Here is a 25,436-nt window from a genome sequence, read left to right as displayed (position 1 = left end):
TTTCAGGATTATACAACAAAACACTAACCTCTATGGGATATTAAACACACAAGAAATATCAAAACACATGAATTGAATTACTCCTATATAATAATCACATTTACTTATTAGCCAAACAGGAAAATCACAGAAATTTTTTTCCCGTTTTTTGGCATTTGGCAAAACATGGTTCAAATTCTCCATGCGATTGGTTCAAGAACTTTACTTGCACATCATTTTCTTTATCACTTGTTTTATTTTTAAAATAGTTACATAGAGAGGACTATATTTCTAATGTATAGATATATATTAATAAATAATTCTAATTTAAATAGAAATATAGTACATCTCACTATAATGGGAAAGGTGTTCCGGGATTAAGTGTTGCGGTGCAGACATATCTTTTTCCAAATGCAATTGGTAAGTAAGTATTAATTTTAGATAGTGCAGTACTCACTACATGTCTAATTATTTATTCACTTTTTATCCTGACACAATTTTTTTTCACTTTTTATCCTGACACAATCCAATGATTCTCAGTGCCTTACGTGATACGATATGGAAAACTTTAAACTAACTTACTGTTAAGCTTGTAAGCCGCCCTGAGTCTTCGGAGAAGGGCGGGATATAAATGGAATTAAAATAAAAAAAATAAAAAATAAAAAGATCTGTGATAAACCTTGAAATAACACAGGCTAAAAATAGGAATTTAAAAAACCTAATAATTGATAAAAAAAGTTAAAGGGCCAATATAAGTAATATAAGTAGAACATTCTCTGGAACACGCAGTGTTTAAAGCCTCATCAATGGGTTGAGCCAATTCTGGTTGGATCCTGCAGGTATCCACATACCAAGACATGAAGGATTTTATTTTATTTTGAAGGTCAAAATCATATTTTAAATGTACTTGCAAACCAACTGAAATCACTTGTAGGAACTACAGCCTAAGTGCAACATACTCTTAACATTAAAAACTAGCACAGAAGGCACAATATTTTGGACTAATCTTTAAAGATAACCTCGTATACAGTAGTAGTCCAGCAGGGTGGTAATAAGGGCATGGGGCAAAGACTTCTTGCACCAGATAAGGTCACAAATATCTTTAATAATGGCTTCTATGTACTACTCAAGCAGAGCTATGAGTCCAGAAGTGCCCTCAAATTGTGAGCCTGTTCCTGGATAGATGCCTACCCATCCAGAAATAACACTTAAGTACAAGAAAGAATTCCAAAGTGGAAGCAAGTCTTGCTTCAGTTCAGGATAGGATATTCAAGAATCTCCCATACAGTCAGCAGTAGTGTTTTAGATTGGATAACAACTATATACCACACTCCAAATTTTGGATGACTTCTCCCAGCAGCTTTGTATAGAGTTGCTGAGAGTTGGGTAGCAGATGTTGTTGCTATTTGGAGGAATAGAAGACAAAGGGTTGACCCCGGTAGTACTCAACAAGATAGATGCCAGCAAGCTAACTTCTCACACCGGTTGAAACTCTACTGAGAAAGGGTGAAACAGTGCCTCCAGTCTCCATCTGTGTAGGCAATCCAGGAAGATAGCATAGTCGATAGTGTTGAACAGCGCAGAAAACACCATGAGAGGCACACTTACCTATCTAGATCCTGATAAAGGTAATTGATTACAGCAGTCAATGCCATCTCAGTCCCACATGAAGGGTTGAACCCTGCCTAAATGTGTCCAAGACAATCCGCTTAATCGGGTGTTTTTTTGCCATCAAAATCCATCTCAACTTTCATACAAGACGGCCTTTTCCCACTCTGATTCAGTGATATATTCATATATTTTAAGTGGGAGAAAGGTGCAAACGCGTCAAACCACCTACACTGTTGTGAAAAAAGTGACAAGATTGCCATTTCAAATTGCTTACCTTGAGGTGCATCTATGCATGATGTTTTTAAAAAAAAACAATCTTACAATGATTCACAGCTGCATACTTAGCAATGATGCACATTAAAAATGCCTTTGAAAAAGCCAAAATATTCCAAGTTCCTTTTTCCACAAGCTGAAGCCAAAGAAATAGTAAGGGGGGGGGCAAACATGGAAAATGCATGATGCGGTTTTAAAAGCATTTTTACCATTAGACCAGAAAAACTAGCTCTTCATTACAGCACAGTTGCAAAATCTGAAAAAGCATAATATAAGAGGAGGAAAGAATATTAGTTAAGTTCATCGCCTTGAGTTGTTTATTAAAAAAAATTAATAATGGTGGGATATAAGTAGGAGAAGATGGAATATAGAGGGTGAAATGGTGCCTGGAGAATAACTGGGGAGTGTATCAAGTGGGTATGAAGCCCCATTTCCAAATAAAATGGTATTGATAAAAGGTATACCTATTGGTAAAATCCATAAAGTAAAGGTTCCCCCGCACATGCGTGCTAGTCGTTTCCGACTCTAGGGGCCAGTGCTCATCTCCGTTTCAAGCGCTTGTCCGAGGACGTCTCCATGGTCATGTGGCCGGCATGACTAGACGCCAAAGGCGCACGGAACACTGTTACCTTCCCACCGTAGTGGTCCCTATTTTTCTACTTGCATTTTTACGTGCTTTCGAACTGCTAGGTTGGCAGAAGCTGGGACGAGTAACAGGCGCTCACTCTGTTACATGGCACTCGGGATTCGACCCGCCAAACTGCTGACCTTCTGATCGACAAGTTCAGCGTCCTAACCCACTGAGCCACCGCGTCCCTTGGTAAAATCCATACCTAATGGTAAAGTTCATACCTATTCTGGGAGATGCTAAGAGACAGTTTGAGTAACTCATTCTTTGCCTTGAAACTGGGGCAGGACTGGACGACCTTCAGTTGGAGGGCTGGTTGATATGGATTGTCCTTTTTCAGTCCTTCAGATATCTTCTATAAAGCAAGAAACATGGCCAGCCTAATAAAACAGGTTAGCCGCGGTTTCCCTATCCATTAATCTGGTTCCATCTGGAAGCCAAAGGTTCTATTTTTCTTTACAGAATTTGTGCCCTGCTTGGTTAAAAAGTACGTCATTTGAAATATGATTGGGTTGAGCTCTACAGTGAATCCTTGGTTTCAAGTCATTTGAGCCATGTGGGTCATATATTTCTGAGCTTCAGTTTATCTTCATTTCCTCCTCCTGTCATAGTGAACTGACATGTTTGAGGGCTGTGAGTCTCAACAGAAGATACCGGTACTTAATTGGTTTTTAAGAAGGTAAGAAATCCCCTGGTGGTTAAGCACTTCTATTATTCTGCAGCTGCTCGATGTAGGAGAAAGATATGCAACCCAGTGCCGAGGGCATTTCTGGTCCAGATGTTTCCAACCTGAGGGAATATCATAATTGAATGTTTAGGTACAAGTTTAGGACTAATGTGCATAAAGAAAGCAATCTGGCTGGATTTTTGTTGCAGTGGATTGTTTTCCAAATGTTCACTTTCAGTGAACTAAAGAAAAAAAAATCTGGTATCAGAGGCTCAAGATTCCTAGTGCAGCGAAAATGAATGTTGGGAAAAAATTATACATATTGGATTTTATTTCAATATGGCCAAACATTTTTAAACCTTCAAATAATCAGAGATTAAAAGAGCTTTGTTAACTGAATCGTAGAGATCTGTGATTATTTCCTATTATTCTTTTATGTTGCTTTGTTTTAATCCAAAGTAACTAAATAGGTTCCATGTCATTTAAGGGGGTAAAATAGAAGCTAATACTGTGAATAGCAGGCAATGATCAAATTCATGTAGATTTTTCTAAACTTGAATTTCCTGCAAATAGAAAGCAAAGGGAAAAAACTGGGCAATACTAATCTCTGATGTATTTACTTTTTTTACTTGCAGGGAATTATTTTAATAAGGAAAATACTTAAATATGGTCTCAGGCACCTAGAGGATGAAGTGATCTTACCTACCTTGTCACCTTGTGAGCCTGTCACTCAGAATAAAACTTTGCAATTTCTGGGAACAGAAGCCTGACATTTTCCCACCTTTTGGTTGAAAAAATGTTTTTTTTCCTTTTACTTCAAAAGACAGAAAACAAAGATGTTAAAGTCAATAGTAACTCTTTCTAAAGTTGTTTTTAAGTTCCCTTGTAAATATTTTCCTCCCATATAACCAACAATTATAATTGACTACTATATAAATGGCTAACACGATCATTTGAAAATACTTGGTTTTACAGGGTGTTGAATATTTATATCATGCAGCTTTGAAAATGTCTCATGTTTGGAGAAAATTAGAATTAAGGGCTAAATACAGCCTAGAATGAAATGTCTGCTATCCACCTACCCAGCAATCTTTCTTCCCACTGCTGAGATAAAGTGCTAACCTGTATAGAAAGTATTATCAGCATGAGCACTAGTTATTTACTCTATTTGTGCATGGTCAAATCAATAAAGAATCATGACATTTTATAGCAATCCAGTAAAAATGTGCAACCAGTTAAAACATCTGCAGTAAGCATTGTCAAAATCAAAAATGTAATCGGTAGAAAATGATAACAAGAGCAAATAACACACCTGAAGTACAAAACCCAAGTGAAACCCAGCTGCTAAAGCGAAATTTAAAAATGGCAGCAATTCAGTCTGCAGAAAAGGCCCATCTTAAGCAGCTGCTGGAACGTAGCATAGTGTGAGCTTTAAGTCCGAGGGGAGGCTAATTATTTAAATGTATTGGCCACCCGACTCCAATGGACTCTATTCTATCGCTCTGGAACAGCAACTGAGAAATGGCACTAAAAGTAGAAGCAGATGTTTAACCCAGAAAGGCTGGTTCAGAGGAGAATTTATGCAGGCAACACATAAAAATGTAATCGGTAGAAAATGATAACAAGAGCAAATAACACACCTGAAGTACAAAACCCAAGTGAAACCCAGCTGCTAAAGCGAAATTTAAAAATGGCAGCAATTCAGTCTGCAGAAAAGGCCCATCTTAAGCAGCTGCTGGAACGTAGCATAGTGTGAGCTTTAAGTCCGAGGGGAGGCTAATTATTTAAATGTATTGGCCACCCGACTCCAATGGACTCTATTCTATCGCTCTGGAACAGCAACTGAGAAATGGCACTAAAAGTAGAAGCAGATGTTTAACCCAGAAAGGCTGGTTCAGAGGAGAATTTATGCAGGCAACACAACAGGAAAAAAAAGAAAAAAGAGATGTAAACAATAGACAAGATGAAATCAATTTGAAGCTTGCATCATAAACAGGGATGCAACTCAGGTGGTGAGAAACCTGGGGAAAAACCTTGGAAATAATTTAATTAGATACTACTATAATGAATGCATTCAGCGAGAAATTCCTCTGAGGGTTTCTAAGATTCTGTTCCAATCCCAGACTAGCATGAAAGATACTTTCCTGAAATCAGGGTCTTGCTATCTTGATCTGGCCCAACCACATCAGGTGAGTGAATTGCCATCTAACTTGTTCTTATGGATTTTGTCTCCAATGCTGTTAGTTACTTGACTTCTGACCAAACAAAGGAGCAATAAAGCATTAGGTAGCTCACATGCATTACCGCAGCTGCAAAGGGCAACAGCTGCTGTAACCCTGATACAGCCACAAATGACTTAAAGTTGACTCATCTATGGATACGGGATGAAAGTACTGTCATTAGACCAAGGCAGACAATATTATCAGTTTATGTTAGTGTCATGGTTATGTGCAAATCAGAAAATCCCTATCTACATTTTCCAATTGGGATTTGTCTGAAGGAACACCCAAGAGACAAAAAAATATTTTATTACGAGACAAGAAAAGTTAGCTAGTAGGTCCTCATCGCGGAATGGGACTACTTGCTGTGACCAACTCACCACGGCCAGTTCGCCATGGGACAACTCACTAAGGACAACTCACTGAAGGACAATTCATCAATTCCATTTAATTATTTAAAATAATTAAAACTTTATTTTAATTGTGGTCATTCACATTTCATTTTGTCCCTCCTTTGACATCACTTCTTTAGTTATTCTATTCCACTATTTCTTCAATGTTAGTGTAACTCTTGTCCCATAGTGAGTTGGCCATGGTGTGTTGTCCCGTGATGAGTTGACCACAGCAAGTTGGCTGCAGTGAGTTGTATAAAAGATTACTATTAGGTAACTATATTTATTTAATGGTTAAGGTTTGATTTAATCAGCATCCAAAATTTTCCTGAGGCAAGGAACAACCTGAACCATTTGCCTGCAGGCCAAGGGGCAAGGCAATTGCTTCTATGTGTGAAGCTTTTGAAAAGTCCTGCAGCAAAGCCTTGGTTAGAAATCGGGGAAAAAACCAACCCATTTTCTTCCTGTTATAATTGTCGGCCAGCAGAAAACAACAGAGAGAGTGCACTTTATAAATTGCTCCACCCATTTCCTTCATTATTTCAGCTGCTTTCATGGAATGATTTATAATGCTCAGCAGGAATTAAAGCCATGTTTCTTGATTTTTAAAATCTCTAAGGAGATTTTTAAATAGTTAATTGTATTGGAGGTGTTGGGTGAGAAATAGTATAAATAAATGGTGGCACCTAATTGGCAGAATGCAATTCAGAGATATTAAAGCATTAAATAACCCCTTCCCTGCTTCAATTGGAAGGAACTGCTTGGCATGAAATCGGAATTATCTGAAGCATTATTTGTTCCCTGACTTTGAAATTCTGGCAGACATCCTGCCTTGTTTCCCCAAGACTGCTTCTGAAATCACTCTCTTTATGTTTCTTCGCAGGAGACAACCATGAATCACTATTCAAAGCTGCTTCATGGTATTTATCACATTATGTACATCTGTAATTTCATCAGGGCATTATGAATGCCATAAGGCTGCCAAAAGCAGAGAGAGGGACATACCTTAAATGCCATCCTGTCACTCACATTAGAGCAAAACGACAGCCAACACTTTAATTCTATCATCTTTGATTGCCGAATCTGGATTTGATTTACATCATTGCAGGCACTTTCACTCTGTTTTCTAACTCTATTCATTTCCAATAGTCAACCAGGCCATTCCAACACCCTGCTATCTAAGATTAGTGTATTCAGCTCTATGTTGATATGCAGAAACATCAGGCTGGGTTATATTCTCAATCCACCAGGCTGTGTTGCAAATGTTAAATGTTGTGTCTCTATGGAAGGAGTTATAAAGAGAGAATGTTTTGTTGGAGAGAGAAAAATAAGTGCACCCTTAATATTAGTCATTTCTGATCTACTCAACCTACAATGGTGTAGCCTGCTATGTCCAGCAGAAGATACTATAATGATAATCTCATCTCCAAGACAAATGGTATTAAATACTGACAAATAAAGGAGAGTTTGTGTTGGGCTGGGTAACTTATGCCATGTGAACATCTCCCAGGAGACTTAGGAGCCATAGCAATAGTGAGGGATTGTGGGCGCTGTAATGGAACAACATAACATCAACACCTATAAATTTAATAAATGGATGTTTACACAAAAGGAAATTGAGCATAAGGAGGGAAACAGGATTTATCTCTCTACAGCAGTGAAGAGCTGTAAGATATGTATGTTTGCAGGAGGTGCATATGGAAGCAGATTGGTTGGCAGTGAGTGGCCAACAGAGGGAAGACTGGGCAATGGGCAGGATAGCACCTGGTAGAATGGCTGGGATCCCAGCAAAACAAGGCATAGCGAGAGAAAGAGCAGGGTTTGTGTGTAAAATCCATTTCATATGTTTGTGACACTAAGTAAAGTTATGGAAGATGGATACAGCATGAAGAGACATCTCTTTAATCTTATAGGAGTTGAAGAGTGGTTAAACTTGTTTATGTTTGTGGGGATGAAGGTATGAAGTCTCCTTCCTTCACTTGTTATTCTTTTTTTCCATCCACTTTTCTTACTCTAAGACAGGGGTGTCAAACTGCCAGCCCGCAGGCCAGATGTGTCATGTGAAACCGTGCCCACCCCATTGCCAGTAATGGAAAAAAAGTTGCAATAGGTCACGACACGTCACATGACATTGTGAGTTTGACATCCCTGCTCTAAGGTTTAGTTTATATTAGTTTCTACTATTGTAATTAAAGTTCTTAGCAGAAATAGTATTTTTTTTAATGAAGCCCTGTTGTAAGCCCTGTTTCGGTTCTGGGTCTACTCTGGTAAAAAATGTCATCTGGATTTTTTTTTTAAAAAAAATACATTTGGTCCAAAGTGGACAGATAAATGGAATGGACATATAAGACCCATTTAGTCCATCAGCCTACTTCCTAAAGACTCTTCAAAAAGATCAGAAGCAAGACACAGGAACATTAATGCCCTCCTAATCATACTCCCCAATCAGTAGTCTTTAGAAGCATGAAGCCTCTGATCCTAGAAATGGCCTCTAATAGCTTTATGTTCCAGATCAGTATACAATCCTGTTCTGTTTTGCTGCAGCTGGTTTTGTTAAAGCTATCTCTCTTTGGAGAGGCCCTCCTCACCTCATGTGGCAATGACATAATAATAATAATAATAATAATAATAATAATAATAATAATAATAATAATAATAATAATAATAATAATAATAATAATAATAATAATAATAATAATAAAAGTTGGAAGGGACCTTGGAGGTCATCTAGTCCAACCCCCTGCTCAGGCAGGAAACCCTATACCATTTTGGACAAATGGCTGTCCAGTCTCTTCTTAAAAACTTCCAGTGTTGGAGCATTCACAGCTTCTGGAGGCAGGTTGTTCCACTGGTTAATTGTTCTGTCAGGAAGTTTCTCCTTAGTTCTAGGTTCTCTTCTCTTGATTAGTTTCCATCCATTGCTTCTTGTCCTGCCTTTGGGTGCTTTGGAGAATAGCTTGACTCCCTCTTCTTTGTGGCAGCCCCTGCAGTATCCCAAGTGTGGCCTTACCAAGGCATTGTAAAGTGGTATTAATACTTCACATGATCTTGATTCTATCCCTTTGTTAATGCAGCCTAGCACTGTGTTGGCTTTTTTGGCAGCTGCAGCACACTGCTGGCTCATATTTAAGTGATTGTCCACTAAGGACTCCGAGATCCCTCTCACAGTGACTACTATTGAGCAAGGTACCTCCTATACTATACCTGTACATTTGGTTTTTCTTGCCTAAATGTAGAACCTTACTTTTTTCACCATTGAATTTCATTTTGTTAGATAGCGCCCAGTGTTGAAGTCTGTCCAGATCCTCCTGTATCTTAAGCCTATCTTCTGGAGTATTGGCTATTCCTGCCAGCTTGGTGTCATCTGCAAATTTGATGAGTTCCCCATCTATCCCCTCATCCAAATCATTGATGAAGATGTTGAAGAGCACTGGGCCCAGAACACAGCCCTGGGTACCCCACTACACACTTGCCTCCATGTAGATGCGGTTCCATTGAGGACCACATCCTGAGTACGGCTGGTCAGCCAGCTATGAATCCATCTGGTGGTGATGCTGTCTAACCCACATTTTTCTATCTTATCAAGTAGTAGGTTGTAATCTACTTTATCAAATGCCTTACTGAAGTCCAAGTAAATTATATCCACAACATTCCTCTGATCCACTAATTTTGTCACTTGGTCAAAGAATGCAATAAGGTTTGTCTGGCATGATCTGTTCTAGACAAACCCATGTTGGCTTTTAGTAATGGCTTTGTTTGCCTCTGGGTGCTTGCTGATTCATTGTTTGATTATCTTTTCCAGAATCTTCCCAGGTATTGAGGTCAGGCTAATAGGTCTGTAGTTTCCTGGATCTGTTTTTTCCCCTTTTTTGAAGATGGGAACTACATCAGCTCTCTTCCAGTCGTCTGGTAGTTCCCCAGTGGTCCAGGATCTTTGAAAAATATAGTTCAGTGGTTCTGAGATCACGTCTGCCAGTTCCTTGAGAACCTTGGGGTGTAATCCATCTGGGCCTGGTGATTTGAACTCGTCTAGGCTGGACAGGTGCTCACTTACCATTTTCTTGCCTATCTTAACTTGCGTTTCTATTCTGTTTTTTATGGCACTGGTTTTGGTAGGTTGGACTGTTTTTTCCCTTTGTGTAAAGACAGATGCAAAAAACGAGTTAAATAGTTCTGCTTTCTCCCTGTTGCTTGTCACCTTCTTGCCACTTTCACCCACTAATGGACCATTCATTTCCTTCACTTTTTTCTTGTTTTTTACATGTTGGAAGAAGCTTTTTTTGTTATTTTTGAGTTTGGTCACAAGCCTTAGTTCATTTTGATCCTTAGCTTCCCTCACTTCATCTTTGCAGGCACGGGCTATTTGCTGATATTCTGACTTAGTTATGTGCCCCTCTTTCCACTTTCTATACTTGTCCTTTTTATCTTTCACTTAATATCATAATAAAAATAGGTTTAAATCAATAGCAAAAAAAACCTTATTGCAAATAACAGTATGTCAATTAAAACATCAGAAGCAGTGCAGGGAATAGCAGCAGTTGGAATTTCTCAGCAGCTTCTCCTGCTGATATATTTTCTGCTCTGGTTATTATGTTCTCAGTGGTAAGTGCTGTAGCATAGATCCCAAAATGCTAGGATTAGCCATGGGGAGGCCTGAGAATGAAGTAAGCAAGGAAGCCATTCCTTATCATATTGAAAAGGTTGCTTTTGTTTGTAGGTTTGATTTGTTAAACTCCGCTTCCGACAAATGAACTTGTCAGTTCTGGAAAAGAATTCAAAGCATAATTTGCCAATCTCTCCCAAATTCCACTGTCATTCATGCTGCTACAGCATGATAACTGCCCTCATGAATGCATGCATAAAGAGTACCATCTGTTTCTGAAGTGCTGATAAACAATTCTTCTGAAACCCTTAATAAATGGCATATGTTTCACACACACACTCAAACACACAGAGACAGATGACAGAATGCAACAGAAGACTGGATTTAAGGGTTTCCATTTGTTGCTAAATTTTATGAAAAGAATTGTTGATAATGAAGATAAAAAAGCAGTAATTGGAGGCTAGAGGTTCAATACTCTCACACATTTGAATTTTGAATTTTATTGAATTTATATACCGCCCTTTCCCGTAGGACTCATCTCAGTTACTTCTTCCCAGGTGAAGAAAGAACTCTTTAATCTTTCTCCAGTATGAATGGCAAAAAAGGCAAAGGAAGGAAGGAATTGCACTTTCGCTCCTATTGGCAGTCATTCATTTTGATGAAAGCAAATATATTTTAGAGATTAGTGTTTTTTGTACCTGTTGAGATATGTGACAACCAGTATCTATGAATATTTTTTCCTTCATTATACAGTCATCTATCCAATGGTCCCTGAATTTCTTGGTTTGCCAAGTCTCAATGAAATAATCAAGAATGATATGGCAAAGAAACTCCTCCCATGGATTTATTTTTTTTGGTAGGGAAGTTTAGCCAATCACAGAGATGTCAGAATGTTTGAAGGATACCGTATTTTCTGGCGTATAAGACGACCCGGCGTATAAGACGACCCCCTACTTTTAAGAAGTTTTTCAAGGTTTTTTGTCTTATTCACCGGAAAATACTTACATGCCCTGCCCTCCCTGTCCATCGCAGAGGAGGCGAAGGCCCGACTGGCCCTGCCGGCCCTCCCGCTGCTCCCGCGCTTCTGCCAGCCCCCGAGGTGCAGCGTTTCCCGGGCGGCAGGCAGCGCCGGAGGGCAGCCACCACCCCGCCACGGCCAGCACCCCTCCTGCTTCCCCCCCAGGCCTTGAACTTCTCCCATTCGGCACAGGGCGGGGCAGCTCCGCCCGCAGCCTCTTTTTCATGTGCCGCTTCCCTCTCACCGTCGGCCGAGGCGTGCTCGGCCCGGGCTTCTGGTCCCTCTTCCCGGCCGGCTTCCCGCCCTGCCCCTCATGGAGCTGGACTGGGCGTGCAGCCTCTTGGTGTGGCTGCGTTTTCTGGGCAGCCTGGTGGTGCGGCTCCTGCGCTCGGACCTGTTGCTGAGCCGGCGGCTGCTGCTGCGCATGGGGCTGCTGGCCGTCCTGCAGATGCTGGGCCGTCCTGCCGCTGCCCCTCAGCGCCGCGCTCACAGCGGCTGCCTGCTGGCTCGTCTTGGCCATCACCGCCCGGCGGAAGCGCATCCCCGCAGGAGGGAGAGCGGTGCTGGTGACAGGTGAGTCCGGCGGGCGCGAGGCCCTCCCCTCAGGCAGCGGCAGGATGGCCCAGCGCCTGCAGGACATCCAGCAGCCCCACGCGCAGCAGCAGCCGCCGGCTCAGCAACAGGTCCGAGCGCAGGAGCCGCACCGCCAGGCTGCCCAAGAAAAGCAGCCACACCGAGAGGCTGCACGCCCAGTCCAGCTCCATGAGGGGCAGGGCGGGAAGCCGGCCGGGAAGAGGGACCGGGAGCCCGGGCCGAGCGCGCCTTGGCCGACGGTGAGAGGGAAGCGGCACATGAAAAAGAGGCTGCGGGCGGAGCTGCCCCGCCCTGCACCGAATGGGAGAAGTTCAAGGCCTGGGGGGGGAAGCAGGAGGGGCGCCGGCCATGGCGGGGTGGCGGCTGCCCTCCGGCGCTGCCTGCCACCCAGGAAATGGTGCGCCTCGGGGGCCGGCAGAAGCACGGGAGCAGCGGGAGGGCCGGCGGGGCCAGTTGAGCCTTCGCCTCCTCTGCGACGGACAAGAGCCGATGGGCAGCGTCGCCTTCGCATGGGGAGAGCCGCCCGACGCTCCCGCCCAGCCGTGTCCCGGAGCCGCGCCGGAGATAGCTCGGTTGCGTGGGGCGGCCCGGTTTTGCAAGAACGGGGACGCTCGACTGATTTGTTTTTTTTTTCGGTGTATAAGACGACCCGGTGTATAAGACGACCCCCCAACTTTTGAGAAGATTTTCATGGGTTAAAAAGTCGTTTTATACGCCGGAAAATACGGTATGTCATAGGAAATGACATTACTAGCAATAGCATTTTCTATCTCCCCATAATAATGTTTATTGCTACCTATAGAATCTCTACATAGATCCAACATCCAACAGTCTATATCCCATATGTGGGCAAGTTTAAAAGCATAGGGCAACCCTGTAATGCACATAGCTCTGTCTGAGCCTGAGGGTAGTGCAGTGGTTAGAATGCAGGTATTGCAGTTTAGCTTTGCCCACAACTAGGAGTTTGATCTGACTGGCTCAAGGTTGATTCAGCCTTCCATCCTTCTGATGTCAGTAAAATGAGGAGCCAGAATGTTGGGGACAATATGCTGGCATTGTAAACCACCCAGAGAGTGCTATAAAGCACTATAGGGTGGGCATATAAGTCTCAGTGCTGTTGCTATCCTCCAATATTTGTTTGCTAAGAGAACCTCCGTAGCAGTGAGGTTCCAGACTAGGACTTGGGACATGAAAATTCAAGTTCACCTCTCAGTTATGCTCCTCCTGGATGAATCTGAGTCAGCCACTGTTTTTCAGCTCAATGTACCTCACAGATTTGTTGCTATGAGAGAAAAATGGAAGAGAGTTCTCTATATAATACCTTGAGCTCCCTACAGAATGGTACGTAACCTGCTGCTCATTCATTAATTTGTCTGAGGATAAACAATCTACACTGCAATCATTCTTGCAAAGCCACAATAGCATCCTCTGTACAGAAGACATAATCAGAGCACAGAATGGGACAACTCACCATGGGACAACTCACTGCAGGACAATTCAACAAATATAAAGGTTAAATTAATTTCAATGGAACCATGGCGAATAATAACAAAATAAAGAAATCCAATCCATAAATACAAGATTTACAATATTTTTGATGAAAACATTGTCACCAATAATAAAAGTAACTGAATGAAATTGCTAATGCAATGTTGAATTGTCCCATGGAGAATTGGTTGTGGTGAGTCAGCCATGGTAAGTTGGCTGCAGCAAGTTGGCCATAGTGAGTTGTCCTAGACCCATCAGAGCAATATGTACACAATGTTTATTAAAATGCTTCTCCTGAGATGGCTGCCATTCTCTTTACTTGGAAATATTTTAGCAAGTTAAATAAAGATAACTGAATAAGCTCCATCAAATTCAAGTCGAATTAACAAATAGGACACCAACTTAAAAAGTTGGTAATAGCCTCTGGTGCTGGCCCCCTCCCTGGGCTGAATATCGGCTGTCAAAGAGGATACAAATTAATGGGTCCAATTCTCTCTATATATATTACTAATTAGAAGTGCTGAGTGCACATGATGACGACATTATTTCCTTTAACAGGATCATCCACATCTGAATGGATGAAGGCTGTATTTCCATGCGTGCACCACCCTATAGGACAAATTTTTGAGATGGAGGTAAAAAAACCTAGCAAAGCTGTTTTATATGTCTGGCAGTCAATACCATGCATGAACTTGCTCTCTAGAAGTGATTGGTTAATTCCACACAGCTTTAAGACAACTACTCATGTTTCCCAAGTCATAAAAAATACAACTTGTGTTCTCAGTATATCTAATTAGTGGCAACAAAAGGATGCAGAATACATGGGAATAACTTATATGTAAAATGAGGCATGCATGTTTGCAAGCAATGTCACCCTTGTAATCTTTTTCTAAACAGCAAACATTCATGCAAACATAAAGGCAGATCCCCTTTCTTTCACTGAGCAACGTTGAAACATGAATTTTAATTTTGTCTGCCCTTGGTGATTAATTTAAATGGATTCTTCCTCTCCTTTATGCTGATACACAAAGAAAACCTTGCTTCTAAGGACCCCACACCATTTCTCAAGTTGCCATAATACCACAGCTGTTTGGATGAGGGTAGGAAGATGGCTGCTGATGTAGAAGAGACATTTTTGCTTTATGAATATATTGCTATGAAGAGTACAGAAGTATATACATTCTGTCTGGCTCCTAAACACCCACATACACACCCACATAAAGAAACAAAGTTATATGGTAAACAAGAACCAGGCAAGTGGATATGATCCACTGTGGGAAAGTTGTTATACTTCAGTTTGAATAGTTATGAAGAAAGATACTGTGATTGTGGAGTCTCTATTCTTATTGTATTCCATTAATGAAAATAATCTTGTTTATTAAAAGATGTTTCTCACAGTAATAATATATATAATATATTCATTATTACATGAATAATGCCCTTTGAAAGATTATGGCTTCCTCTGAGATATGACAAAATCTTTGCTCAGAAAAGAACTGATCTTTTTTAAAAACTCTTGGAAAAGATTTGCTAATAAATAAACAAACACTCAAGCAGACTAGGGCAATTGAGGCTCAGGTTTTTCATCCCCATTGGTGTCCTGAAGTAATAAATGTCCCACTGTTTGGCATTAATCTGACAATTACTCCACCTGCAGGATTGTCCATGAGACATCTGTGAATTACACAGAATTACTGCAACCCTCCCTCCCACCTTCAACATAAGGGTTAAAGCCTATACTTTGCTTTTAAATCAGAGCAACACTCCTATTTCTCCTTTGTCACCTAGAAATTGTGTCGCACAAAACTGGGACTACAACCAAATGGAAATCTATTTTTTATTATTATTATTCATTTCATATTCATGATTTCCCATGGCTAGGGCAGGCAGTTTTCACCTTTGAATCATCTTTCCCTACACGGTACCCAGGAATAATAGAAGGAAGCTACTGACATCTTTTGTATTTATTTGCTCATTCATTTATAAATCTTTCTGCCATGTTCTTCAACTTGAAATTTGGCAGAGCACTGAAAGAATAATGCAAACAAGATTCTGCCTTCAGGTCTACAGTCTAAAAATAAAGGACACAGAAGGCAAGAGGAGGATTGAAAGAAAAAAAAAGGCTAGCTATAAGTGGCATCCTAGGAAACCCCCAGAGCAAACTGTACTTCTGCTATATGCATGTGTATGTGTATGTATATATTCAAAACCTTGAATAGGAGTTACTTGATATCCACCTTCCAGTGAGGGTTCTGCACCAACAAAACCAAATCCAACACCTGTAGGAAAATGAAGGCCTGGAGCTGCTCCTTGCACATTCATGCAGAATTAATTGGATTTGGTTTTGTTCAGGTGAAACTGGTGCTTTGAAGGTGGAGGAATCCACATGACTTATCTGTTTGTCACAGACAGATCATTTCTTGGTCCATGTAGATTAAAAGCTGGTGTAAACCATTTGGAACATTTACAGTGGTTCAAACCACGCACCTGAGGAATCTGACAGAGTTCTGAAGGTCCTTGGGTAATGTTTGATCTGTGTAATACAGAGATAGCCAAGGAAGTTGACACTATGCCTTATGCCTTCTTCTACAGCCATACCAGCTCCTTAGTTTACTATAAACTGAAGGTGATGAAATGGATGGGATATCAGTGGGAATGTAAGTACAGAGTGAGGCAGCTGAAGACCGAATCTGAACTGTCATTTTGCAGAAGTGGAGGTAGTCAAAAGTCTTTACTTTTTCTTCTCCACTGTATTTGTGCAGAAGACTAGCATTCTTTTTCCATGCTGTGTGGCATCTATTTCATCAAGACATTGGAAGGAGGGGAACCAAAATAGTTAATGGCATGTTGTAAGCAAATTGCAACATTCTTTGCAGACAAAGTTGATCAAATCCATATCAGCTTGGACTCTGGAGTTGGGGCTGATCATGATCATTGTAATTTCAGGAGCTGCCTGTCCCGTTATGTTGAATTCTTTTTAGCATGTAGGTCTCAAGATAATGGGCAGGATGAGAGCTACCACTTCTTTGCCATTACCCTTTACAGCTGATTAAATTGGCAACATTATCAGCAACATTGGTTCCACAATTGAGGGAAATAATCAATGCCATCTTTAGAAAGATTTACAGTCTGGGAGTGCTCTTTGATCCTCAACTATTAGGGATTTCGAAGTAACATTTGTAATGCAGTCCCTGTATTTCTTTCTGAGCTACTTGGATTTGGAAAGGGCTATGTATCTTGATTACTACTGCAATACATTTGGCATTATTTTTATCATGGAAAAAGAGAAAATGTAACCTTGGTGGAGCAGTGGGCTAATGCCTCCTTAAGTAACACCAGCTGCCTGCAATTAGTGCAGGTTCGCATCCCACCAGGCTCAAGGTTGACTCAGCCTTCCATCCTTCCGAGGTAGGTAAAATGAGGACCCAGATTGTTGGGGGCAATAAGCTGACTTTGTAATAATGCCGCTTGGCGGGGGGCCGAAAGCCCTAATAAGCAGGCATATACATAGAATGAAGGCTATTGCTAAGCACATTGGTTTGTGCTTAAATTGTAAGCCACCCTGAGTCTTCGGAGAAGGGCAGGATATAAATGGGATTAAAATAAAAAAATAAAAAATAAAACTGATGCAACATCAGGAAGGCTGTTAAATAAATCAAATTAATTGGGGTGGTTTTTTTCAGTCATTTGAGATTTTGGTAGGGTTTAAAGTATTTTCCTTGGGACATTTGTAGACCTACTCACTATGCCTATTATGCACAATAAATAATCCAGTTCTGTCCTGCCAAAGAAAAAGGGCAAATAGACAGAACTCATGCAAGCTTCACTGTCACCCCCGCTCATTTCATCTAAGGTTGCCTGTAAGTAACCCTGGAAGAATATCCAGGATCCACAAAGAATCTAACTGCAAGGATTAATTCTCTGCTGTCTCCCTCACCCTGCTGCAACCACCACAAAACATCAGACATAAATAAAACCATAGTAAATAGTACCTAATTGCAAAAATGTTGACAAATTACTATCCCTTTTGCTTCATAATTCACAGAATAGAATAGCGTATTTTACTGAACAGAAACCAGAGTAATGACTTTTTCTCCCCCAAAGCCAGACATATACAAATGACATGTACTAAAAAGAGGGGGAAGGGACAGGAAGTGCTAGCAGTTTATTTCCTTTTTCTGTGAAGCTAGCTAGGGATGGTACTGTAGCTAGTTAACTACACCCTACCAGGACACTCAGAGAACATATGTTCTGCCTGGGGGAAAGGCAGAAAGAAATGACCTGAGATTAGCAGTCTCTTAGACAAAGAAAAGGGAGATGAAGGAAGTACAGAGAATAAATCTTTTAAGTATTCAGATATACCCTACTTCCCCCTGTGATTAGTAGATCATAAGATCCTGCCATTGGATTCGTAGATCATAAGATCCTGCCATTGGATTCTGACTTCCAATGAAGGGTAAAAAGGATGAATGTGGACCAGGGAAACTAAGATGGTAGAAAGATCAGTAAGTCAACAGGCAGACATCTGGAAAGATAATAGGATCATGCAGGACATAAATCTTAGCCCTGATGACAGTAATCTGAAGACCTTTAAAGTAAGACAAGTTAGAGCTAAAAGAACATGTGTGGCTTTGTTGGTATAGTCATGTCAGAATTTGGAAGACAGTACTGGTTTTGCTGCTTCTCAGCTAGAGTTTGGTGCTTTGTAAATTATTGGGGTTTTTAATAATATTTACAGATCATCTTTAGATCAGATATAGAATCATAGATAGAGACTGTATGGCTCTCCAGGCACTGTAGTACAAATAATGCCCAGCTACCTCATGTGGAATAATGAATGGTAAGAGCTGTTCATCATTGTACTTCTGCAAATTATGGACTAAATAAGCAAAATAGAGCAATTGGCTGGGTGTCAAGCAATAACAGTTTTGGTACATAATAGTATGGTTATGGATGGAATCAACTTAATTTTGTGCAAGACCTCATCTGTTTTTGATTACAGAATAAATTTAGGGAGGTGGAAGGGACCTTGTAGGTCAGGGGTGTCAAACTCCTTTCCTGTGGGCCGGATGTGTCATCTGAAAGCCTCACCCACCCCTTTGCTGGCAACGGCAAAACTGTCCCGATACATTGCACGATGTCACATGACGTCGCGAGTTTGACATGTCTGTTGTAGGTCATCTAGTCCAAGCCCCTGCTCAAGCAGGAGATTCTATACCATTTCTGACAAGTGGCTATCCAGTCTCTTCTTGAAAGCCTCCAGTGATGAAGCACCCACAACTTCTGAATGCAAGTTGTTCCGTTGTTTATTGTTCTCACCATCAGAAAATGTCTTATTTCTAGGTTGAATCTCTTCTTCATCAGTTTTCATCCATTGTTCCTTGTCTGGCCTTTGGGTGCTTTGGAAAATAGGTTGTCTCCCTCCTCTCTGTGTCAGCCTCTCAAATATGGGAACACTGCTATCATATCACTCCTGATCCTTCTCTTCATTAGACTAGGCATGCCCAGTTCTTCCAACTGTTCTTCATGTTTTAGCCTCCAGGCCCCTAATCATCTTTGTTGCTCTTCTCTGCACTTTTTCTAGAGTCTCAACATCTTTGACCAAAACTGGATGCAGTATTCTAGGTGTGGCCTTACTAAGACATTATTACAGACATGTCAAACTCACGACGTCACGTGACGTCGCAAGATGTATCGGGACTATTTTGCCATTGCTGGCAATGGGGTGGGTGCGGCTTCCAGATGATGCATTCGGCCTGCAGGCTGGCAGTTTGACATCCCTGCTTTATAGTAATACCTCACATGATCTTGATTTAATCCCTCTATTAATGCAATTTAGGATTGCATTGGCTTTTATGGCTGCTGCAGCACACTGCTGGCTCATATTTAGTTGATTGTCCACTAGGTCTCAAGATCCCTCTCATATTTATTGCTATTAAGCCAGATTTCACCTAATCTGTACATGTACTTTTGGTTTTTCTTGCCTAACTGTAAGACTTTATTTTTCTCTACACTGAATTTCATTTTTTCAGATAGGACCCAGTGTTTAAGTCTGTATAGATCCATCTAGATCTTGAGCTTATCATCTAGTGTGTTGGCTGTTCATGTCAGCTTAGTATCATCTGTGAATTTGGTAAATTCCCCTTCTAGTCCCTCATCTAAGTCATTTATGAAGATATTAAAGAGTATGGGGCCTAAGACAGAACCTTGTGGTACCCCACTGCTTACTTACCTCCGTGTAGATGTAGTACCATTAAGGATTACTTGTTGAGTACAGTTTGTCAGCCAGTTACAAATCCATCTGGTGGTGAGGCTGTCTATCCCACTTTTTTCTAGCTTACCAAGAAGTAGGTTGTGGTCTACTTTGTTGAATGCCTTACTGAATCTAACTCTTTGGGCTATTTGTTAGGCATGGGATGCCCTAACTCCCTCTCCCAACTGAATCATTTGTGAATTTGTCTTGATATTCCTGCTGCTCCCCATCTATATCCAATTCTCTCTTTGCAATCATATATATGGTTATTCAAATACACTTCCAGGGATTGCAACCTCTCTTTCTCCCATGGAAAACAGCAATCCTTTCAAGCTGTTCTATATATATATCCACCATCCTAAGAAACCCCAAGGACATAATTGGGTTAGAAAACCAAGGAGTATACGAAATCCCATGCCCCACCTGCCCCACCACATACATCGGACAGACCAACAGAAGAATAAGTGTATGCATTGAAGAGCACAAAAACTCACTCAGAAAGGGAGAACAAACTTCATACCTGGTCCAACACTTTGAAGCCACGGGACATGAAATTGATTTTAAAAAAACCAAAACTATCGCCAAAATTGAACATTTTAACAACAGAATAATCAGAGAAGCCATTGAGATAGAAAAACGCCCCCACAGCATGAACAAACGAGATGATACCTCTCGCTTACCAGCCATTTGGAAACCCGCCTTGATTGACAGACGAGGCCCAACCATCAAGAATGATACCAGACCCAAACTCATGATAACATCACATGACATCACCACCACACAACCATTCAAAAAGCAAATCCGAACCCACAATGATAACGAGGCACAACCACAAAACAGAAACCTAACTACAGCTGCAACATCAGTCACTTTAAACCCCTCCAAACCACACAATAAGCAAACTGACACCCACTATAAAAACATGGCACCACCACAAACACGAAGCCGAACAAAAGCAGCACAACTCACCAGCTCAGGTCTGGGGCTGGCAGCTGAGACCAGCCCATCCACTCAGAACACACCCCCACCCAATCAGAACACACCCACCATTCAAAACACACTCCCACCCAATCAGAACACACTTGGTCCCCCACCCAATCAGAGCACACCTCCACCCACAGAACACACCCCCTCTGGCAGTTTAAAAAAGAGGAACAAACAGCCACATGCTTCTCCCAGAAGAAGGAAGCTAAAGCCACCAGCCTGATGATGACGGATGGGATTCCGTCGAAACGTTGCGCCTACACCTTTAGTTCTACGTGGGGAAAAACCCGAATAACCAAAGATCCACATACAAACACCCGCGAAAACCTCAGAAAACATATATATATATATATATATATAAATCCCATTTATATCCCACCCTTCTCCGAAGACTCAGGGCGGCTTACAATCTAAGAAGCATAAATCAATGTGCTTAGCAATAGCCTTCATTCTATGTATATGCCTGCTTATTAGGGCTTTCGTCCCCCCCCCAGCAGCATTTTTACAAAGTCAGCTTATTGCCCCCAACAATCTGGGTCCTCATTTTACCTACCTCAGAAGGATGGAAGGCTGAGTCAACCTTGAGCCTGGTACACACACACACACACACACACACACACACACACACACACACACACACATATCAAGGACATTGCTTATTGCACCATTTTAAGTAATGAAGCTGAAAAGATTTACACACAACTGTACCTTTTAGATAGATGCTAATTGTTTTCCTCGTGTTCACTATGCATTCACTTGCCAACATTATGCTTGTAATTATATTTCAGATGCCTCATTTTTTGATGAATTAAGCCATATAATGGCACCATAATAATTAACGAGTAAAATCAGTAGATACCTTTTGAAAGCACTGGGAAAATTCTGTTTGACCCATTGAATCTGACTGAGGATTCTCTAATCAGGTGTGTGTTAAGCAATGCCTCAAATCATGTGGCCTGGTGGGTACTCATTTAAGTTAAGTCTGAACACTTGAGCAGGAACTGTAGCAAAACTAAAAAGCAAAAATAAAGTTTTAAAAAAGTAATATATATTAGTATCTCAATACTGATCTAAGGCAATGATTTGGAAATCCATCTGTATTTTGACCCTCTCAACCCTCTAAACTAATTTAAATCACTCCTTCTGAAGACCCTAAGGTCTGTGGATTGACTGATGGATCTATAACATTCAGAAATCCCTCTTCAGTTTGTACAAAATGGCAAAGGCAAGGATTTTGACAGCAAATAAAAAAAATACTGACAATAAAATGTGATGCAAACTTGAGAAGTTTAGAAATGGGAAATCAAATTCTTCTGACCTTTTCTCCTATAACTTAGAGAGGCTTCGGGACTAAAGCTTCATCCTTTATTTTGGTTTTATTTTTAGAATCTATTTTATTAGCATTCTATGTGCCTTTGTTCACCCACATCATTTCACAGTCTGTATTTATGCAGTGAAAAAGCCTATGCATTTACATATGTTGTCAGATTTATTTTCCATTGTTTGATTTGTTGTTGAGGGTCTGGTGCCACTGATGTTTTTTTACACGAAAACTCATATTGAGTAAGTTGATAGGTAGCAGAAATAGGCTGCCTCACTCCCTAGAGGACCGAAAGTTCAGATAACAACTGAATATGAGATGTCTTTCTTTTCTTTCTCGGGCATTGTACTCGCAGCCTGATTGATCACGGCAGCAACCAAATCGAGAGAAATCTGTGCCAGTTTTGAAGACAAGTTAATATTTGCCAGGAGGCTATCCCAGAATGGGATCTAATATAGCAAAATTTCATCAGTTGAGGATCATTGCTTTATTGTTGTCATTGTTATTGTTATAGTCACTGCATTTTTTAAAAAAAATCTGAGTTAAATTACATACATGCATGCTTTTCAATGTGGCATCCGGCTATAATCCAAATGTCTTAACTTTGAGGAAAAAACCAAATGTTATTATTAATACTACGGTGTCATTTGTCATTCTAGCTTTTTTTCACGTAGAAGTCTTTTTTTTCTTCTTTCAAGATTGTCTTTGTGATGTTTCTATTTGTATCTTAAGGGTAAAACTGGGTGCAACTTCCCTTTTGGTTTTGTTTTTTCCCCTCCACAACCCTCCATTGCTCTGCAGCTTCCTGTCTGCCTGTTTCCTGAGTTGAAAAAGCAGAATTCTTTCATACATCTTCCCTTGGGATTGACGAGAAGTGTGGGGAAACTAGAGAAATTCAAGAGCACCACAAAAACTGGTTGCACAACAAAAACAGGACACGCACTTCACCCCTTCACCTGATCACATGCCTGATCTATTATTAAAATGCAGTAATAAAAGTTTTATGTTTTATTGTATCACAAGATTCTTTGTTACTCATGGAAATTTCACTTAATGTTTCTTTTTCAAAGGAGACGGAACACCATTATTTTTTCCCATCAGGTTTAACAAAAACACAAATACCTTTACAATATTCCAAACTTTCTCAGCTTGGTGCTTTCTATAGAGCTTTCTCTAAGTTTTTGATTCTTTGACAATCTGCAGAGACCCATACTTCAGAATTTGAAGCCCTGTGGTCTGGCACTGAGGTGGAAAATGTAACAAAGAACACCCCAGTTGTATATGTTTGTATAGCAGTGCACACCTTCAAATACCGATACAGGCTTTGTGCAGTATGTCAAGAGATGCGCTCCAAAGATAGGGACCAGGATCCATTTTTCAGAAGGTGAGAGGTGTTAAAGGGAAAAATAAATTGAACAAAAAAATTAAATAAACAGCTGAACAAATTTGCCTGGGCCTGCTATAGTCTAATACTAACTGAACTAAGAAAAATAAGGATATTAACACAGTGATGTGGCCAAAGCTGGCTTTAGCTAAGTGCAAGTAGCATCAATTTGGGGTACCAAAGCTTAGAAAGTCCTAGTGCTTTTCCTCATTCTGACTCATGAAATGCCATTTTTTAAAATTAGTGGAAGGTGGCACCATCAGTCAATCTGACCTAAAGGCACCATATACTTGAGCCATAATTAAGAATGAAAATGAATAACTGTCTGTCTCTCACGTGTGTGTGTGTGTGTGTGTACATATCAATATACTGATGTAATTCAGATATCAAATGCTACCTTTCAGAAGAAACTTTCCTAAGACAGGTTACAGTCAGTAGCTTTAAAAAGTCTTGGGCTTCAGTACAGGCCTTTGATGCTGACCCCATATTTGGATCTCACACCACTCTTGCTATCAGGCAGCTAAGTTGATTTAACTTCAAGTTGCAGGTTCACAGAAATGGCAAAATCTGGAATTTAGTATGTTGCTCTGGAGCTTTCTAGAGCTTGGTGGCAGAGCACTGCCTGATCCTGAATACTTCTTCTCTACCACTTTCTCTACCAGCACCATGTTACACTGTAGAAGGCCAAGAGATAGTGCCATGGTGAGTTCCCACTCCTACCTTAAGAGCACCCATGGCAATTTCTTCACAGATCTTCTGACCCAGGGGTCCCCAACCTCTGGTCTGTGGACCAGTACTGGGCCATGGCATGCCAGCAATTGGTCCGCACAAAAAAACAAAGCCCCAATTGTGGGATGCAGGCAGCACACAAAACCACGCCCCCTTCAGTCCATGGAAAAACCTCTCTCCACGGAACTGGTCCCTGGTGCCCAAAAGGTTGGGGACCTCTGTTCTAACCAATGTAGCATGATTCCCAAATGAGATTCTGAACATTTCTGAGTTTGATACAGTGTAGATCATTTGTGAGTCATTTTAAATTGTTCAGTAGTTTGGGGGTTGAAAGCAGTGATAATGTGGAAGTACTTTAAGAGTAACAGCATAAACCAATCTGAATACATATATCTAAAATAACTACTATCCAAGATATGTGATAAATTAATGCTAGATTGGAGAAGCTAAAATAGCAAAGGTTTTCTTAATTAAAAGATGAAATCACATAAAAAAATGTCAATTATCTTCCTGTAATTGAAGATTCTTGCTTTTTTAACATTTATTTTTTTTAAAAAAAATTGTACTTTTCAATTATTTACATCTCACCTTTACTATTTTTATAACTAACTCAAGGGGGTGAGCATATCTAATGCTTCTTCTTCTTCCTATTTTCCCCATAAAAGTCACCCTGTGAAGTTAGTTGGCCTGGGGGAGATTGACTGGCCCAGCTGGCTTTCATGCCTAAAGTGAAACTAGAACTCACAGTCTCCTGGCTTGAAAAAGCCGTATGTGTTTGAGAACTCTGAGAACTTTAAAATGTAACAATCAAACAAATCATGAAGTAATTCAGCTTAAATTCTTCAAAATAGTCTTCTGCAAAATAAATGATACACACTGAAATTAACCAGAAGTTGAGATATTAGTAGACAGGCAAAAAATACATAGTTTAATATAAAGGAATTAATAGCTATGAAAGTCACAGGCAAACATTGAAAAAGGAATGCAATCATTATAAGCAGCATGCTAAGTGAGACAGTTATCTTGGTGAGAAGAGCACTCTACAGAGAGAAATAAACATAGAGGTATGTTTGATGTATTAATCAAATAATACATCAATAAATACAGTGCAAAAAGTTGCAACATTCAAAGTGTTGTTTGGTATGGAAAGATAAATCGTTCATCTCGAAACACAAGGAAGTTCATGAAAGAAAATCTGCAGTAATCGATACTGGTACAAAAGCCTCTCAGATGGAATCACTTGATAACAGAATTAATTTTCCAAGAGCTTTCTTCCATGATGCCATCTTAAAG

At 40.5% G+C, this 25,436-nt stretch overlaps 1 protein-coding gene across 1 annotated transcript in view; it reads left to right on the top strand.

Moving 5' to 3' along the window:
- The window catches only part of GYPC (glycophorin C (Gerbich blood group)), a 68,614-nt gene extending 45,568 nt beyond the window's left edge, over positions 1–23,046 (top strand). The window contains exons 4-8 of the mRNA XM_081335476.1: positions 3,103–3,170; positions 6,653–6,689; positions 14,031–14,107; positions 16,065–16,129; positions 22,832–23,046. The gene's annotated coding sequence lies outside the window, so the exon portion shown is untranslated. The remainder of the gene's footprint in view (positions 1–3,102; positions 3,171–6,652; positions 6,690–14,030; positions 14,108–16,064; positions 16,130–22,831) is intronic.
- The last annotated feature ends 2,390 nt before the right edge of the window (positions 23,047–25,436 follow it).

The sequence above is a fragment of the Vipera berus genome (assembly GCF_964194415.1).
Source record: "Vipera berus genome assembly, chromosome: 1".
Taxonomy (NCBI): domain Eukaryota; kingdom Metazoa; phylum Chordata; class Lepidosauria; order Squamata; family Viperidae; genus Vipera; species Vipera berus.
Note: the sequence above shows the minus strand (reverse complement) of the source record. Positions and strands in the feature narration are given on the sequence as shown.